This window comes from Agelaius phoeniceus, chromosome 5 (assembly GCF_051311805.1).
Source record: "Agelaius phoeniceus isolate bAgePho1 chromosome 5, bAgePho1.hap1, whole genome shotgun sequence".
Lineage (NCBI taxonomy): Eukaryota > Metazoa > Chordata > Aves > Passeriformes > Icteridae > Agelaius > Agelaius phoeniceus.
This window is the reverse complement of record NC_135269.1, coordinates 26,196,795-26,216,998: the sequence shown is the minus strand read 5'-3', so window position 1 is coordinate 26,216,998 and position 20,204 is coordinate 26,196,795. Positions and strand designations below refer to the sequence as shown.

The 20,204-nt window shown below is 46.7% G+C and overlaps 1 protein-coding gene across 4 annotated transcripts in view; it reads right to left on the bottom strand.

Annotated features, from left to right (window-relative positions):
- GSG1 (germ cell associated 1) overlaps nucleotides 1-20,204 on the bottom strand; it is a 105,605-nt gene that overhangs the window by 70,873 nt on the left and 14,528 nt on the right. For 3 of the 4 annotated variants that reach the window (XM_077178668.1, XM_077178666.1, XM_077178670.1), the window contains one exon: nucleotides 19,199-19,454. The exons of the other annotated variant lie outside the window; for it this stretch is intronic. The gene's annotated coding sequence lies outside the window, so the exon portion shown is untranslated. The remainder of the gene's footprint in view (nucleotides 1-19,198; nucleotides 19,455-20,204) is intronic. 4 annotated transcript variants of the gene reach the window in all.

The window sequence follows — 20,204 nt, the reverse complement described above, 5'->3', positions numbered from 1 at the left end:
TTAAGGTACACACACTGCCACAAGTCTATAACCTGTGGGGCTACATGAATCAGCAGCACAGTTTGATCTGCTTCAAAGCAGGTGCCTACCTATACTTCCAAGAGAGGATTGAAGCCTCCACAAGGCAATAAACCCAGGAGGCATCTTGCATAGACAGCCAGCAGATTTCTATTCTTAGAATGATTCTAGCATAAAATGTTTCCCAGTTTGTCTTGCTGATAAAGATAGTTCTTAAAACTGGACATGATGAAAGATGCCATTGGAGAAAAAGTGCTATCCAGGATGCCCAAGGGGAGCACAATCAGTGTGTGTGAACACAGCACGTGTCACAGTCTATAAGCAAACAGCATTATGCTCATGAGCAATGTCTCACTGAGAAGCTGAGCAATATCTCCTGAAGTAGCCAAGCTTCAGTTATGCACACTCAAGGGGCATGGAGACTCGAGGGGTATGGAGCATGCTGATGACTGCATTTACCAGTGAGGACATTTTTGAAAATGCCCAAATGACATAAGTATTTCATTCCCTTTTTCAAATTTGAACAAGACCTGTGGGGTAACATTCATCACACTAATATTAGGTCTCTAATAATTAGGCATCTGGGGAAAATTATGCATTGGGGTTCCCTCTATAGCAAAAAAGGAAGAAACAGAAACATCCAGAGGGCAATTCAGTGGGCCTGATCACAAAACAAACAAGAAGAGGGCAGTACTACTCACTCAGTGCCCTGTGAGATGGAGGTATTTCTCATTACAGCATGACCTCACTAGATCATGCTGTTGATTTATGCTTCTCTCCCTGACTGCAAAAGGAGCCCAAATGACAAACTGTGCTTAACTTTTCCATGAGTAAAGTTGAACGAGATGAATCCATCTTCCCTTTCTATCAGTGTGTTAAAATATTTTGCTATAAAAGAAACAGAAGCAGCTATTCTAGAAAAGAGGTTTCAAGAGATTCTAAGAAAAATCCTCCCTTTAGTGGTTTTGAAAATGAAACGAGAATAATAGATATTTCAACTGTTCTGGCATGAAAAGGTGTTAACAGTAAGGCACTTCTAAAGAACTCTGAGATGACAAGACTGATTTTCCAGAAGCAACTTTTCAGTTTCATTTTGAAAATTCCCTGTAGAGGAAAAACCAGAAATACTGCTTTTCATTCCCACTTGCCAGGAAAGATGTCAAGAAGCCCATCAACTTTGGTAAAGCCAGAGCTTCCAAACCCCAGAAAACTAAACACCTACAGCCATCACTATCACAGCACAAAGGCAGCTCCTTAGGAGGAATTATTTTGCAAATCCACACTTGAACTGGGCAGTTTGTTTACATATGAGACATGGCAGACACCTTGGACACCTTGCAACAAGCAGGAAGAGCCAGTGATAACTAATTTATCCTAAGGGGGTGACAGTAGTGGTCAGCAGGCTGAATTCAACCATGGAGGTCTCCAGGAAATCTCCAGGCACTGGAGATGCCACAAGCAACACTCAGTGGAACAGGAGCAGATATAGGATGACTGTATGTCCAAGTCTGCAGCTCCTGAGTGCTCCTGGGTGCACCTATCCATCTCCCATAAAACTCTCTGGAAATTCTTGCTTTACCTTCATTTTTCAGAAGAAAAAAGGCTTCTTGCTGGAAACAGCAAATCTATACTTATGGTAACTGGAAGCAGGAACAGCTTAAAGAATGGCTGCTTGAAAGACTAAGTGAAAAATGCCTCTCAGCAACAAGCGAGATTTACCCTCACAGGAAGGGAAGAAACTTGTCCCTCTGGATGCTTTCCCTGCAGCCAAGGTCACACAGAAAGGGGTTAAAGAAAACCAGCGTTCTGTATGTCAGGTAGTGCCTCGGGGGCATGGCTGGGAGCTGGAGAGCAGAGGACAGGTGAAGGGGACAGCAGCACAGTGCTCCTCTGCTGCCACGTGTCCTGACTCCCAGCAACTGATCTGAGACCTGGCCCAGGCTGCCCTGATGCTCCTGGCAGTGAGGAAGCCAGAGAGGCACCCAAAGGCAGCACTTCAGCTCGTGTTGAACTCACCCCCTGGCAGCACCACCTCCTGAGTGCTGAGGTTTGGCTCTCTCCTCAGGGGGATGTACCCACATTTTTGTTAGGAGCATAAGAAAATGCCAGGGAAAAAGCCTTCCAACATGTCATATTATTGTAACAGGAAAACAAAGTGGTTATAGTTTCCTTTAGTTACTCCTGGATTTTCTTGTGGATGACATTGGTTTTTAATGAGAAATGGATGCTTGCATGACAATTCATACTCTTACCCTTCCTCAACACATCCATGTGGTTTTGCTGTGCCACATATCTCCAGTCTAAACCTACATTTTCTTCTGCTCCTGCACAAGGCATCAAGGTAAATAAATGTGCCAGAAACATGGGGCCTCCTTCTCATGACTTTTCAAAGGAGCATCTGACCTGAAGTTCCAAAGGCTGTTTCCCTTAAATATCCCTCTCCCTAGCAGCTCCCAGCACCTCTCCCGTGTTGTTGCCCAGTCCACCCTACAGCACAGAGCAGCTGAGTGTCCTTCAGAACGGACATAAAGGATGTGTGAAAACACCTTCCTGGCTTCAACCATTCAGTACCAGAGGTTTCTGCCTGTACCAAAGAGACAATACGCCTCACCTCTCTCTTTTCCACCTGCTTCCTTGAGGAAAACTCCATATGCTACTGATATTGCATAGAAAGAAGAGTCAGAGGGACAGCACACATGGCCAAACTCAGGTGCTGCTTCACTTCTGACAGAGAATGAATAAAGCCACTGCAGAGCAGCCAGCATGGCCAAGACAGGTGTCTCACATCATAGTGCCCATATCCCAGGTCTTGCTGCACCACCCTGCTGGCTGGGACAGTGTCTCCAGCCCTTGCAGCGGAGGTGACAACGGGTAGGAAACCATGACAGACTGCTTTGTGTCCCCGCTCTGTCCCCATCCTCTCGTCCCTGAAATCCAACCTGGTGCATCCTGGGGGAAGCCCCATCTGCTTCTCATTCCAGACCATGTCATGTCATAATTATTCCTAATTATGCCTCATTTAGCTTGATCGGTACCAGATTGGGAAGGATGGCCTAGTGAGAGCGAGCATCTCGGCCGCGGGGCGCGGGCAGGGGAAGCGCCGAGCGGGAGCGGCCGAAGGGACGGAGCGGCACCGCGCAGCGCCGCCGGCAGGGGGCGCCCGCCGGCCCCGTCCGCCCCGCCGCAGCCCCGCCCCGCCGAGAGCCCGCGCTGAGGGGCGGCCCGGGCCGGGCCCCGCCGAGAGCCGCTGGGAGCGGCCCCGAGGGGAGCGGGTGTCCTGCGCCTCTACAGGGCTCCGCAGAGCCCCCGGGACCGGCGCGTCCGGCTGCCGGTTGGATCACAGAGTCACAGAATACGCTGGGTTGGAAGGGACCCACGAGAGTCAGAGTCCAGCTCGTGGCCCTGCACAGCACCATCCCCAGGAGTCACTCCTGTGCCTGAGAGCATTGTCCAGACACTCCCTGAGCTCTGTGGGGCCGGTGCTGTGACCACTGCCCTGGGGAGCTGTTCCAGTGCCCAGACACCCTCTGGGTGAAGAATCTATTTCTAATACCCAACCTAAACCTCCCTGACACAACTTCAGGCCATTCCCTTGTGTCCTGTCGCTGGTGACCACAGAAAAGAGATCAGAGCCTGCCCCTCCTCTTCCCCTCACAAGAAGTTGTAACTGCAATGAGGTTTTCCCTCAGTCTCCTCCAGGCTGAACAGAGCAAGTGACTTCAGCCATTTCTCATACACCTTCCTCTCAAGGCCCATCACCATCTTCATTGCCTTAATTTGGATGTTCTCTTAGTATCTTTTTTTTTTGTAGTACCCAGACTGCACACAGCACTAGAGGTGAGTCTGCCCCAGTGCACAGCAGAGGGGACAATCCCCTCCCTTGCCCAGCTGGTGATGCTGTCCCTGATGCTCCCCAGGACAGAGTTGGCCCTCCTGGCTGCCAGGGCACTGCTGGCTCATGTTCAGCTTGCCATCAACCAGGACCCTCAGGTCCATTTCCTTGGCACTGCTTTCCAGTGCCTTGTTCTCCAGTCTGTATGTACCATGCCAACAGGGTTGCCCCATCCCTGGGGCACCAGTCCTGGTGCACCCCACTGCAGGGGTATTTGCAGCTGATCACTACAGAACTGACACTGCAAAAATAATGTTCTCCAGACACTGGTGAGAGTCACAACATGTTGGGTCTCACATGTTCCTCCATCCCTGCTGAAGGCCTACACAAGTGTTTTCTAACAGATGTGTGCTTGTCATCCTGCAGGAAAACTCTGCTCCCTGTTTTTCCACACAGCAGCATCACCTGTGAACACCTGGACACGGGCAGCACCCTCACTGATGCACCAGAAGATACGCTGAGTGCCAGGCAGCTGATCCTCCATGACAGGTACTGGGAATTGTATGTTTCCATTACAGATCTCTTCCCCTCTTTGCATGAGCCATAAGTCAAGGCTGACATGTCACCTGCTGACATGTGGGTCCAACAACAAGTAAAGCACAGGAAAGTACAAAAATGTCAAAACCAATGGAGGTTGGTTTTCACAGGACACTCACTGCTCTGCAGGTCTCAGTGGCCCGAGCTTCAGTAGTCAGTAAAGAGGTGAAGGAAACTGTCTAACAATAGTATCACTGTGACCTAGACAGAGACATTTTCACAGAACATGTTGGGTCAGGAGTGAATGAGCCAGCACAGGCATAAAACATGAAGAAATGGCATCCTCACATGCACTGCTCGCTTTCTGAAAAACAAAACAAAACCTGCAACTTTTTTGCTTGGGTCTGAGCTCCTGCAGCTAAAATAGCTGTTGGGTGAGCCAGGGCTCCACTGTAGTCAGCTGCAAGCTGCATCTCTGAGGTGATGCAGGCATTGCATCTGCAAAGCTGCTTGCCATCCTCTCTGCCTGTTTGCCGTCCTCAGGAAGCACCTCCCAAAAAGCCCACCAGGGCAACAGGCCTGCATTGCACCTGTGCTTCCAGCTTAAGGCTGTTCTGCTGCAGGGAGATGGAGTCAGATTCCAGAGGGCGAGAGGGAGGCAAAGCCACCTGCAATGCAATCAAGCGACTGCTGTGGGAAGAAGCCAGGCAGCAAAGGAGCGATGATTTACTGACTCAAGCTAAGCCAATATAAACACTTATGATACAGGTGCCTGTGCTCTCAGATATTGCCTGACTTAATTCAATTGTTTTATAAACTGATTTAGTTAAACCTGTATAAAACTGGTGTTTAAACAAGCCCAAACAGTGGTCAAAATGCTGTTAATAAAACATATCATCATAAAACAAATATATATTACGAAGGCGTCCTTTTTGCTGACAGGACATATCCTTTCTCATTCTATTTCTTTTTTCCTCTGTTCTTTTCCTTAGAGGTTGTACATTCTGCTGTGCCATGACTATCTCTTTCTTTCTGTGCTGTACAAAAATAGGATTGTCTCCATTCAGAAGTCTGCAAGTCCACCTCTAACATTTCTCAGTGTTGTATAAATTAGAGCTGGGGAGACATTTATTTATTTTTATATAACCTTCAATAAGATTCAACCCAGAGCAATATTTTTAAGCAGATTTTAAGCAAAGTAGTTTATTCTGGATCCAGCCTGACCCTTTTCATTCTTTCCAAACTGACCTATCTTACAGTTTGGAGTTATTTAATCACTCTGAAAAGATGTTCCCATTTTTCTTGTTTTCAGCGAGGTCACTTTTTTTAGCAATGTTAGTAATTTTTTTGGTATTTTAAGTCCTATTCCAAAATCACCCAAATCAAAATCTATCTGTGTCCAAAATTAACTTTCAAAATACCAATATCTTCTCTTAAACTTGGCCCAAATGCCAAATTAGTTTGGTCTCCTCCACCAAAGACCCTTCAACTTTTAAACAAATGCATGACAGAGTTGTAAAAAAATAGGAAGACCAAATTACTGTTCCTTTAGTAGAAATAACAACAATCAACAACAATAGCATAAGTCAACTTTTTCCTAGACACATCTCATTTTGTGGTCTTTGATTTGTTCAGAAGAGAAATTTTGGTCAAGTGATTCCAGCATCCAGCTGTTAGCACGCCTGCATGATGCATTGGAGCAATTGCTCCCTTGGGGAGGCAGATGAGGGGTGGCTGGAGCAGCCACACCGAGCAGCAGGAATTGTCACTGATGGAAATGAAGAAAAAAGGGACACATTTGAAAAAAAAGGCAGCGGGGGGGATGGAAGACAGCACACTTCATGTATCAGTTGGGCAGCTCTGAAGGAGTTAGGAGGAATATACAAAAGCAAGGTGGGCTGGGGCTGGTCTGTGGAAGGGATGGGAGGCAGCTTCTGGACCCGTAGGGAAGCAGGAGCCAGTTAATCTGAGACAGCAGTGTGAGAGCTACAGGCTCTGGGATAAAAGGGGCCAGAATGCTGAGCTGGGCTCAGTGGCTGGAGGATGCACCCCTAAGTGGAACTCTAGCTCAGTGGGCATCCACTGTCTGCTACTACTACAGTCAGAATGCACCCAGAGGCAGCTGCCCTCATGCCCAGAGAGCAGCCTGCCTTCCTACCCCGTGCCATGCAGCAGTGCTGATTTGTACCCAGAAGCCAGGCAGCCATGGAGAACAGCCGCACAGCATGTCAGGACCTCAGAGGAGCCCAGCCAAGCCCCCACTGCCTCACACTGCTGCTGTCTGAAGAGCCCAGAGCTTCCCCTGAGGAAAATGGTGTGCTTTCAAAATCTCATGGGAGAGGTTGTCACCCACGCTCTCCCATCTATCCCATCTGTCCCAAATTCTTGCTCTTTATCAGTCCCATAGCCCCTTTCCACTGCAAGACAAAGCTGCCGACTGGCTGGTGTGCCAGCACAGGGGTTGGCTCCTAAAGGCTGTGTTAGGAAGGGAACTCTGCTCCAAAGGACACATTCAGAGTAAGCCCTGTGTACATTTGGCAGGGATCATAATCCACAACCACCCAGCCTGGTGACATTGCTGGAGGCCTCAAGAGTAGACAGTCCAAGCCAGGATTTGTGATTGTTTACCTTGACATCCATTTGGATACACTCCAAGTGTAGACAAGGGATTTAGATGCCCAGATTATTTGCCCTCATGGCAGCAATGCACAAATACAACTACTAGGAAGATTAGAGATATTCCATCTGCTTAAATTGCTCCCTTTTCCTGCCAGCTCTGATAACCATGATGATGGGGATTTAAGCCCCAGTGCTACTAGCTGTGACTGGCACCAGTGTGATGATTATATTTCCCATGGGACCACCCTCCCAGTTCTGTGCAGTCCATCTCTGCTCATCTCATCACAGCAGTAGTCTCATCTCTGCTTGTAGAGCCCCACTCCATATCAACAGTCCCCAACAGCTCCTGTGCAAGGCACTAGATAAAACTGTAAGAGAAAGATGGCTCTTGCCTTTTTATTTGGCCGTTAAAGCAAACGGAGGCAGTACAGATCATTAGAAAAAACAGCAGACAACAGAAGGAATTAGAGGAATTGTAGATCTTCGTTGTCTTCGCACAATTGCAAGTTCTTATGCTAGTTTTATTCATACTTCGAAATGTCACCTCTTTGGGCTGTGGCCAAAAATATTAAGTCCCAGTCCACAGTGGAAAAATAGAGGCTTCAACTAAAAGTATCTTTACTAAGCTTGAACTAAACCATTTGTTATCAGTAATTGCTGCAAAATAAGAGGCACTGTTCAGCCCCGCATCTTTGGAAGGAAATGCTAGAAGTAATTATGAGTTTAGAGTGCAATTGCATTATAGTGTAATCTCAAGCACTTCCCTTGGTGGTAGACAATTTTGTTGTTAAACTGTGAACTCAGAGTGCATTTTAGCACACTGTATCATTTGGACCTGGAAAGCAAAGTCTTCCACTACTTTGAGTGCTCAGTGTTGTGGTTCTGCTCCCCAGAAAGAAGGCACCTCCCAAAGCACGCTCTTGCCTTGTGAACAACATTTTCCATGGATTCCTGGGGAATTTCACCATCTCTGAATCCATTAGAACCTTTTTGTACCAAAAGTTAGGGGTCTCCTAAACAAATAAAGAGGCAGCTCAACCTGACTCCTGTCTGAGAGCACAGATAAGGAAACAGAAGAGACTAATCTCCCTGGGAGGAAGCCACTCTTGTTTTGCAATCTTAAGCCTTCCAGTGCACACACTGGGGTCTTGTAATCTTCCCCTCTGACTCTTCTCCTGGAGTGAGGCAATTGCAGTAGATTATGGAAGTCAGTGATGGTGGCTGATGACTGATTTTAGAGTATGTGTTCCCACACTACCAAAGAGGAACAATTTGATTCATAGGAAACCCCTCCTTTTACTTTTTTCTTTCTGTAGCATGCCCAACACTCATTAAGACTGGTTGTTGATTATCTGCACTCTTGTCATCCCACCTCAGTATCTCAGCTGTGAAATGCAGCTCTTCTTCTTACTCCTGGCAGTCAAATGCAGTAAACATGGGCATTTTCTCATGATTTTGTGTCCTAGCTTATCCTTTTGCAGGGTCAGAGGATGCCTTCAGAATCATCCAAAGCCCTGCTGCCTTCAAATAAATTGCCTTTTTCTTTTGTTTTTTAATCATCAAGAAAACGCTGTTTGCCTTCTAGGACTGACAGTTATTCCCACACAGAAGCAACAAAACACAAACAGGCTCCATCCTTTGTAGTCAGCTTGAGCATGTAAGGGCAGAGGTACCCAAAGCTGTCCTTCTGGAGGGAAAGAATGGAGAGAGGCTGTGACTGGTGAGTGTGCTCATAATAATTTTATCTTAAATGCAGCCCACAAATTCTGAGGGGATGTAACATGATGGCCACCAACATAAGACCTTTTGCTAGGCTTTTCAAAAGGTTTTCACGAGCTGCAAGTCACCTGTGGACTGCAAGGGAGGAGCTGCAGTGGAAGATACAAAGTTTAGAGTGGACTGTAGGATGTGAAAGGAAACAGGCAGCTGCAAAGCGTAGTGAGGACCATCTCCTCAGAGCCTGGCTGCTCCTAGATCTCTTCCTTCATCTGTTATGCAATTCAATAACCAAGACTCCAATACGCAAGTGCAACCCAGTGCTATGCAATGAAGCAAGCAGGCTGTGGTTGTAGGTTTCACAGCAGAGACTGCAAGGCATTGAATCTGCAGAGACAAAAATCATTGCTGTGAAAGCACATTTCATCACTTTCTTCCCATGAGTGGAAAACCTTACACCTCCTTCCTTCTCACCCCCGATACCCCAAAAGACATTCAACTGCATTGTGTAACAGGGAAAAACTTCAGCTGCAAGACAGGTCCATAGCAGCAGGACTTCTCCCTTGCCCTTGGGGAGAGCTATTGGGCACAGGCAAAGGAACTTTGTATCACACAAAGTAAATTTCTGATTCAGAGTTAGATTGTCACAGAAAGCCATTAAATAACAGGGACAATCAGTAAAAGGGAAGAATGGCAAAGAGTCAGTTTATATGAAAGAGCAATTTTGTGAGTTGTTTTTTGTTTGGGTATTGAAGAATAAGAGCATAACACTTCCAGCATATGATGCACAGTAAATGCTGAAGGGCCAAGCAGAGCAAAGAAAGGGAAAAGGCCCTGAAAACCTTCAACACATTATTGAAATAGGAGAAGGAAAAGGTTTTGTTTCCATGGCAACATATCCTATGGTGCTTCTGCTGGAGCAATCTACCAGAGAGAGAGGACTTACACTGTTAGGTATGCCAGTGAAGTGAAAGATAATTACAAAGACCCCTTTCCTCAATTGGATGCATTTGTAAATTTTCTACTTGACGCGTGTGAGTGCTCAGATGTTACAGAGCTCCTGGAAATGGATGTCTCCATAGATGACAGAATGAGCTCCAAAGAAAGCGTGGGTACCTGTTGCAGACCAAATGTGTGTGAAGGTTTGGGTGCATTGTGGTTTTTTGCCCTTCCACGATGTTGCTTTGCTGTATGAATATGGCCTGCAACAGAACTTAAGGGCTAAAATCGTTCTTAACTGCAGATTTTGGAATAAGAAGTTGCAGTTTTTCATCCAAGACAAGAGGACTTGGTTTCCAGCTGTCACCTCCTATTTCTCACATACATGTATGTCAAAGCTGAGGTGCTCCATACCAGCTGTTTTACCACAGCAGCATGGCATGAAAGAATTCAAGAGGAAAAAAAAGGAATATGAAACAGGAGAAGTAACTGAGGAGATACAGAAAATACTGATATGAGAAGAACTGGAACAGGACTCCAAACATAGCTTTCACCCTATTGCAATCAGCATCACTGGATCAACACTTACTAAAAATGATGAGCTGTAATACTAAAACTATCTGTCTGTGGCATGGCAATGCTCAGGAGCACAAAGAGAGGCAGTTATGCATTTTGCAATCCAAGTGGGTAAGAGAAAGATTTTGGTATCTGTAGTTTGCAGAGGGGAGGCAAGAATGAATTGCAAAAGGTTAAAATACCTTGTCTAAAGTTGAAATGAAAGTTTGTGGTAGAAGTGGTTGAACCTACAGTTCCTGACCTCCATCCAGATGTCTAATGATATAACTATCTTCAGAGTAATATCTCCAGGTGTTCGTTGAAGAATTCTGCAGATGCAGCTCAGCTGCTGAGGGCCAGCATAATTGTACAGATGGAATAAATAAAGTCAGCACAACAGCTCCATGGTCATGGGAGCCTGTCAGACATTTCTCTGCCCACCATGGTTTCAGCAAAGACATTTTCTTCCCCAACTATAAACAGCACTAACTAAAAAAAAAAATATAAATTAAAAAACCTACCAAAAAAAAAAACAAAACAAACCAAAAACAATGACGAAACAAACAAAAAACAAAAACAAACAGAAAAACCAACCTAACATCCTCCAGCCATAATAGCATATCACACAGAGGAAGCAGGAGAGCACTTATCAGCTGGAAGGAAGATATCACTACAGTGATTAGCTTCATTGAACTCAGGGCAGCAACAACCACCCTGTCTTGTATTTTAAGGACCAGACTATGAAAGGACATGCTGGGGAAAATTTCTATTGGGTGGGTCTGTCTGGTGTCCTTCCTCCTCATTCTGACTCTGACTAACTTTTGGGAAAATAAATATGGAGTGGAGACTGAAGTGTGCCAAGAGCTAGAGAAAACTTATGCTCTCAGATTCTGATGCCAGGATCAGCAGCAGGGGAACAGGCTACAAAACTGTGCTCCAAGCGAGCAGTCTTAACACCTCTGGATCCTGAAGGGAAGAATGTACATAATTGCTAGGCCTGGACAGCAGTACCCTTTCTGTACTCCAGGGAAGGAGCCGGCAGTAAATGCCAGTCACAGCCTGAAGCTGGCAAAGCACTTACAGAAAGCAGACCAGACAGACACCGATGGCCATGGACAACATCCTCCCATCACTCTCTGCAGTTTTGTCTTGCAATGATTTCCCTCCTCAGTGCTACAGACTGGCCTCCAGCCCTTCTTTTATCCCACCTGATCCAATGCCACTGGCAGCGACACCACAACCACTGAACTCATGTTGCATTTTGTCTGTTGTGTTTTCATGTTCTGCTCCAGTTATCTATCATGGATTTCTCTTGTACACTCTTGGTACACACAGGATTTATATATCTACATCTGTGCATCCGTGAGGATCTGGCCTTCTCTAGCCTCATGTCACTACAGTCCTTAAGGACAACATCACATTAACAAAGAGGTAGATTTCTTTCTTTGATCAGGCTTCAGAAAAGCAGGGTGGCCATTTAGAAGGAAATTGGATTTTGAGCCAAGCATGTGTTTTTTTACTTCTCTTCCTTGCAGTACTCTTCATACAGAGAAAATCTTCAGGGTTTTTCTACAGGACTTCAATGCAGCTCTGCAGAGCTGCCAGAAGGTGGTCCTGGAGAAGCATTTTCAGCAGCCCTTGGAAGGCTACAGGAGGGCTACAGTGACAGAGGGATGCTCACAGCAAGTCAGAGTGCAGCTCTCTAGGCATGCAGACTTGACAAGTGTGACAGGATTGAATACCCCACAAGCAGCACAAAGAGCCTGTAAGTGATCAGCCTCACAGCTCCGTGGTAGGAGATAGGTATACCATCCTAGGTATAGGTATCATGTCTTCCTGGGCTCAAATTAGGGACTTCACAGGTTGGACTTCAACATGCAGGACTCTGGGGAGGCAAAGCAGCAGCTGGAAAAGGTCTGAGGAGAGATGGAGCATGGCTCTCCTGTGGACACCTGCACAGCATGGAATCTCTCCCAATCCAGCACTGAGAGCATCCCAGCTGGCTGGCTTCAAGACAACATGGCACTGTAATTCTCATCTATCCAGTGCTAAATTATCCCTTTCTATTGCTCCCTTTTCCTGCAAAGTCTTGAGAAGCATAAGGACCATCTGAATATCTGGTGGCTTTATGCAGCTTATAGGCTTCTCAGAATATAGAATTGGTTCTCTAGGTCCATTTCATCCTAGAGATGCCTCTTGCACTGGAGAAGCATCAGGAGTGGCAGTCAGTGGGCAGCCTTGCACACAGCCTGCCATAGGGGAAATAGGGTTTTCATCAGCTCCTCTTTGCTAGAGAAGCTGCACCCAGCCTGTGATCATCTCTCCCAGTACAAGCTGGTCAGGAGGCAGAGAGCTCAGTGCCTTCTCCCTATTGTGAGGACACCCCATCCACAGCTGTGCACCTAGGTAAAGTGCCAACAAATTATGGAGGCGAGGCAGAAAATCATTCCTACAGTTCCATTTGCAAGATAAATTATAGCATCTGCTTCTGAATTCAAACGAGAGCAATGCTGCAGCCTTTCTAACCTGCTGCTCTTGCTGCACAGTCGTCACCATTTTCTGGCTGTTCTGGGAGCTTCTGTGAAAGGGAAACACATTAACAGACCTCAGACAGCTATTAGCAAATGCTTGTCTGGATTGCAATAGAGATCATCACTTGTGTGGTTGCCCACAGCCTCAGAAAAATAGTCATGGTCTGAAATAAGATGACAGAAATGGTAGACCTGCTCTCACCTAGCAGTGCTGAAGGATCAGCAGTCAGGTGTTGGAAGCAAAACACGAAACCATAGTCTCTCCCCTTAGCAAGCATAGTAGAAATGGTACTAATGTGCCAAGGAAACGTGACTCAAATGAGTTTTGCCTGTGTCATATCCTCAAGCTGGGAAATCCTCTTTGTGTACCTGACATGCGTTGCTGGAATGCACCAGGCATTTAAGTCCCTTAAGTCCCAAAATCTTTGTCAATATTTTGATATAGGCTGGGATTAGGCTGTGGTTTGCCTATACATGGCTGAGACTAGCATAGCTCCTTTGCAGTATATGTCTGTCTCTTGCTCTTTCTCCTGTACCCTCCTGCCCAGTAACACAGCTGCTAATTCACTGTGAAATCTCAGTTTCCCACCTACAACTGGACCCCTGTTCCTACTGGAAAAATGTAGGGAACAAGATGCTAATCCCCTTCATAAGGATAATAACCCCCAGAGTATGTGCCTTATGAGCTGGTCAGCTGGTGTCTCTCAGAAGATAGACAAGTGGAGAATCAGTCCAGCCCTCCATGGTAAATACACTTTCAGAGTCTGACACCTCTGCTCTGATTTGGATATCTCTAAGAGTAGTATGAGTTTTACTTTGGAGTTCCCCATGTCTGTGTCTTGGCCCCTGGAGTTACAGATTATGTGTCCCCCCCTTTCCTCAGCAAATGATTGGATTAACCTCTCTGATGCACAAGGATGATACAAGAACTGCCATGTGGGTTGAGGCATGTTGTGATAAGTCGTGGTTCACACCAGGTTTTCAGTTGTGCCTGAGCCACTCCGGCAGAGCTGCCCAGTGCTGCCCCTCTTATGGTCAGTGTCTCCTGCCAGGAAGGAGTAGAGAGACAGCAGCCAGCACTGCCATGCTGCAGGGCACTCCTCGCGGCACTCCTGCTGCCACTGGCCTTCCCTCCAAGAGCCCATCTGCTCATCTTCCTCCCTCCCTCTCTTTTTATGCAAAGCAGCTCATTAGTCCGATTAGCAGCCAAGCACCATTTCTGATTGTTCATCAGTGATTCCTTTGTTGCCCTCCATCACTCCTGTTGAGCCTCATTAGTGCTGCTAGGAAGCAGAGGAGCTCTTGGGATATTTATAGGAAGGGTGGGGTGTTCTTTAGGCTTTATTGCTGTCTAATATTCCATCTCCACTCACGACCTCTTCCCTTACCCCAGCCCTCCCTCAAAAGCCTTCTCTTAATATGGAGCTTATCCAGGGAGTACACACAGACAGGAGAGGACTACTCTGATGGTTTTGAGTCAGGGAAATGAGAAAGACAAGCTGGAGGTATGCAGAGGCTCAGTCCTGGGTCAGCAGTGTACAAACCTACACAGGACAGGGTACCTGGGGTTGAGTCTGTGCCCCTGTGCAAACACCCATCAGGTGGAGTATCTGTAGCAGCCCACAAATGAATCCCAATGGATCATCATGTGCACACAGCATTCTTGGGGAGGTATATACCCCAGCTACAAGCACAGCTTGAGCATGCAGCGCCTGTGACAGGGGTTGGGTGTGAATGCCTTTCCATGCAGGACACCCACTTCTCTGCCTGTAAGCCGATGGAGAACTGTACCGTGCTCCCAACAGCTCCAGAGGGAGCAACTGCCTTGGTTACTTATAAAAATATTCTTTCATGCAGCACTTAATTATGGAGGCAACTAGACAAAGACTAATCATTCATTCTAATACAAGGGAGAATAATCATTCTGACAGCAGGCGATACTTGGCTTCTTTGGGAGGAGAACAGAGTGTGAGGAGGAGGCTGAAGAAAAACTACAGGACAGGGAAAGGAGTAGAAAGGAAGAACAAAATCCTAAATCAGTTACCCGGTACAGACATCTTTATGACTTCATAAATGGAATATGCTTAGTGCTTAGATCTTTCCCAGCATCACGAGGACACCTCTCCCTAGTCCAAGCCTTGAGGCCTTGATCATGCCAGAAGTCAAACCGGGTGACATTTTAATATCACTTTTCATCTCAAGATTGCGTCTTCCTTCCAAAGGGTCCCAAAGTGTTTTTATAACCTTTCCAGGCACATAATTCATGTCTTCTGGCACCGAAATAGAGTATGTTCCTGAGAAGGATGAGCCACCTCCACCACTGTGCAGGGATTTTGGACAGAAAGCAGTGACAGCTTCTGTGTCCCTCTTAAACCATGGGGTGTGCTTGTGCATGCGTGTGAGGAGGGGGATTTCAAGGCAGCAGAATGCAATTGCAGAGGATGGAAGCTGGCCAGGAGCTCTAGCCAAATCCTCAGCTAATACGTAGGTTAGCACTGGGGAGCTCTAAGAAACAGCACTGGTGATCCAGAGTGACAATCCTCCCTCTGCCTTCCTGGTGGATCACACCTCTGCAAGTGGTCAGACTTCTGCATGACTGGGGATGGCTCTTGGAAGGTTGCAAGCCGTGGTCCTAATGTGGGTAGTCAGTCCTGATTAATCACAAAAAATATGGTATTAATCCAAGTGTCTTGGACAAAATCCAGGTTTGGGAAATGGCATCACACACTTCTATATTCCCCCTTTTGGGCTTCAAGCAAGTCCAATGACTTTTCCCTTCAGAGCAGTGCCTTGCTGGGAACAAAAATGGCTCTGTTCCACCTCATTTCTCCCACAGTCCCCAAGTGTCTGCTCCATGCCCACAGCTGGCATGGGTGAAATGGATCCCCTGTTCAAGACAGTGCTCCTATCAGGCTGCGTTATGCCCAATGCTGCTCTGCACTGTGGCTGGTGAAACACTGTCCTGTACTGCCCACTGTGATGAGTCTTCCTTATGCCCCACCAGGGGTGCTGCTAGCTGACAGACATGAGGCAGGGTTGGCCTTCACTCTCTGGGAAGTGCTGCTCTGCTTTGTCCAGAAGACCTCACAGGAAATCAGCATCCTCAACACATTATGAGCAAGAGCCATGTGAGGATTAAACAGAGCCCTCTATCCCATAAATCTGTCAGGAACTGACCCTTCCCTTCCTCAGCCTGTGGACTGCTGCAGTGCAGCCCAAAGCTGTTGGGGGACATCTGCACTCCTACACAAACAGAGCTGTCTCTCTGGCTCCCTCAGTAGCAGGAACAGAGCTTTCCCTGCCCTCAGCAGCTGCAGGCCATCATGCATACAGTATGAAGTTTGCATCTCCTCTGCCTTCCTCACTGCTGTATCTCTCCACTTCCAGCTAATTTAATTGACTGCTCTGGTTATGAGGAATCATGGTGTCTAAGCACCAGGAGTAATACTTAGCATGATATTACCATTTTCACATCCCAAGGCTGTGCAAACATTAACTAACGCTAACTCTAATTAGCTGCAACTCACTGGAAAGTAGGTAAGCTTGATATTAACCCCGTTTTTATAGCTGGTGACACTAAGACTCAGAAGGCTCAAGTTACTTGTCTCTGATATGGAGGTGAGTTCAGCTAAAGCCAGGATAAAAATGGGCAAATATGTTTTCCAGGCTGTTTCACCATTCTGAGGGGTATTCTGGCCTCCCAAACAGCATGCATTTGACCCAGACATCTGAGCACAGGATGCCTCAGTCCTGCCATGCCACAAGTCCCACCACAAGCATGTGTGCTATCCTGAACCAGCTGAGAGCCCCTCCCTCTCTGGTGGGGCCTTCGCATGCTGCCATCTCCCCGAGAGCACCCAGCTGGCAAATACAATGCCACCAGGGCCAAGGAGGTTTCCCAAAGCCATAGTCATGCAGTGCAGTACAGCAGAGACTTCCCCTTTCTCCCATTTTCCCAGCTGAAAGTTGTTGAATGAGATGGCAAAAGACTGCACTGACAGTGCTAGAAGCTGTATTATGAGTGGAAAATGATGCTCTGACATCCTGCCATGGTCCAGTTAGCAAATGCTGGAGAATAAATGCAGTTTCTAAATGCTACAGTTCTTTCTAAACAGAGTATGGCTCTTGTGAAGGGACATTTTATTTTTAGATATTTTGTTCTTCTCCACTAAAATCCAAAGTTATCTAGAATTAGCATTTCACACTTAGGAAAAGAGTCAGAGAAGTCCTTCCTTCTTCCTCCATTGTTGCTCCTCTGCCTCATAGCAGACCTTTCAGCAAGGTCATGAGAACTACTGTCTGATGGACATCCTGCAAGATTGTTTTAAGAGAGGTTCCCCGTGAGAAAACTGCTAACTCATGCAATTAGTTTGTCTCAAAATTCCCCCAAGCCACTTCTATTAGCAGTAGCCCTCACCTTCACACTTCCCTGGTTCACCACTCCCTGCTGCCGTAGTTTCCTGCCCAGAGGAGGCTGCATATTTCTTGAGGATGCATCCACTCATGCTCCCTTCACTGCATTGCTTGGAGGAGAGCCTGAGCTTTGAGCTGAGCTGTCCCCATATTTGCAGCACAAGAAGTTAGGGTCTCTCTCTTACACACACCCTGGGAAAGTTTCCCTGATTAGTGTTGCATTTGTAAGGACAGAAAGGTTGGGAAAATATCATAGTTAAAGTGATTGGTGAAAATACCTTTGTCCCATGAAAGGAATGGGTGGGAAAAGGGGTCAAGGGTAGGACTGGCTGAAGGTGTTTATTCCTGAGTGGAACAGGATGCCACTGTGCAGTCTTCTTCCTTTGTAATATTTTGCTACCATATAAAATCAAGATGCATGCAGCTCTGGGATATGGTAGGCAGTTTTGGTCCCTGCTTCCCAGGAGGGCAGCATGGAGTCAGAGAAGGGGTGGAGAAGAGCAGCTAAAATGGCCAAGGGTTGGAGCAACCACTGTGGAATGAGAGGGCAAAATGGCTGTGTCGTTGCTTTGAGAGGAAAATGTTAGGAATCTTTACAGACTCCCCAAGTCTGGTAGGTAAGGTGACAACAGAGCTGCTGCTCACCACCTGCCACGGTGCTGGGGGGTACACAGTGAAGGCAGGTGTCCAGTGCCAGTAAACCAGCTGTCACCTCCAACCCAGTCACACCTCAGTGTACACAGTGGGCAGGCAGTGGAACAGGCAGGATCCAGGCACCCTTCAAGCACAGCCACCAAACTGCTCCAGTGTTAGCTACAGTTGTAGCCTCACATAGCAGGACTTGTGCTTGAAGCCAACAGGGCTGTGGCTGAGGAGGAAGAAAGAAGCCATTTCTCATTCAGGTGGTGTCCCCACTCTCTCTGTGAAAATGGGGTGGGGGGAAAGGTGCACAGGGGCTTCAGATACTGCTGTTACCCAGGCACCCTGAGGTGCTTAAGGACAGAAGGAAGGATGAAATTGCAGTTACTTTCAGTGTCCCTGGGAAGATAAGCTTTTGGGTCCAACTAGTAGCCACAAGCCACTTATCAACTGAGATGAAGGCTTTGCTTGTTGTTACTGCACTAGCCCAACCCTTCTTTCCTCACTAAATATATTCAATAAGCAGTGCTCAATCTGACAGATGTCTTGCAGCTCACACGAGTTAGAGCCAGAATTTACTGAAAAATGAAGACAAAGAAGGATTTATATAATCTGTAGCGTTTCTCTCCATTCATAGCCTGCCTTCTTAATATTCCCTGCACACCTTTGCCTCAGGACTACAGCCCTGTATCAGGGCTTGTTCATTCAACATAGTATGTATAGTCTTTGATGGCAGAAGACTTCATATGTAGGAACAGGTGGTAGAGAAAGAAAGAAGCAGAGGAGGAGAGAAAATTATCCCTCCTTCAGTTACATTTCTTTATGGAGAGGAAAGCAGTGTCAAATTGAGGCGCTTTAAGAATTAATTTAACCACAGGCTTTGGAGCACACACACCTACCTTCACAAAGCTGCCTGTGAATATTCTGTATTTCTTTTGCAGAGCGTCTTCTAGGGTTTAGGGTTTAGCTCACACTGACTCCTTTGCTAGGAACTGGAGTGCTCTGCTCTTGCACAAATCTCAACTAATGCAGCAGAATGAGAGACCTTATCAGGGGAGATGATTTTATTCTAAACCCCGGCTTTCATTCATACTCATTCTTTCATATCCGCATTTTCTCAGGCGCCAACAGCTGTGTGCCAGGGTGCTCCAGCTAGGACTCTTTCCAAAGACAGGGGGGCAGGGGACATGATATAATGTGTCACCACATCTCTAGAGTTCATCTCAGGCAGGTGGCCAGGCTGGGTTTGGATCTGTCTTTCGTTCACTTTAAAAATTCACAGTGATTGTGATCTCTTGTCTCCTCACCTGGTTCCACCTTTCAGAATTATTAGGAAAGATTCTCTTTAGTTGCCTTACCTGCATATCTTCAATGGTTTGAGGCTTGTCCTTTATCTTACCTCTTAATGGCTTCAGTCTGTCTTCTGCATCATTCCCAGTCTGGGTGTTTTGAGAAGCTGCAAGATGTGGTGTGATCTTGATGATCTTGTAGCTTAGGTGTGATCAACAGCTGTCATTCCTGTTCTTCTGCTATGTCCTCTGGTGCTGTTCATGCCAATCCATTCAACTCTCAGTGTTTCTGTTGGATCTCTACAGTATCTCTGGCTGAGGCATAGTCACAGCCCACACGCCTTCCATCACTATGCCTGGAAGATACTATCATAGAAGACAGACATTTTAAATGCATGGCATGTTTAACTGAAGTAATGCTACTTCACTCATTGGTGATTCTTGTGTCTGTAAGAAGTGTGTTCTGACTGCACAGTAACCTGCTACAGAGTTTATCAACATGACTTCAGTTACCAAGAGACATGTGGATGTGTAGAAAACCTGTCCCTTGGCTGACCAGTGTCAAATCTGGACTACAGGCCAGAGTAATTAGGAAAAGGGGAGGGGGAAAGGGGAAAAGGGTAAATCCATATATGGGCAAGTAAAAAAATAATCTGACAGGTTGACTATTTTTTCTGTTTGGACAGTTGAGCTGAGCCCTGGCAGAGTAAGACATCTTGCTAGTGAGGCTGGGAAAGGTTTCTGGTGAGTTCAGTTTCCCAGAACTGCATCATTTTTGTCGTTTGCCACTCAGGTCCCCTGGGTTTAATCAGATCTCCATTCCCCAGAGTGGTGTCCCAGCAGGCATCCAGTAGCTTCTCATTACAGATAAATTCAGGATCTCGCTGTGAGGCACTAAACGAGGTGCATATTTACTGACATCCTTGGGTGCTTGGGAGTTTCTGAAGAGATCAGAATGACCCTGGCAGGCACCTACATAGTGTTGTAAATCTTCTCCAAGGACTTACCCTGCACACAGGAGAAGCTGAGAGCAGGAATGAGCTCACCACAGCTTCTTTCCACCCCTGGACCCTCTCCAATAGCTGGAGCTGTGCTGGCAGCCATGGCAGTGCAGAG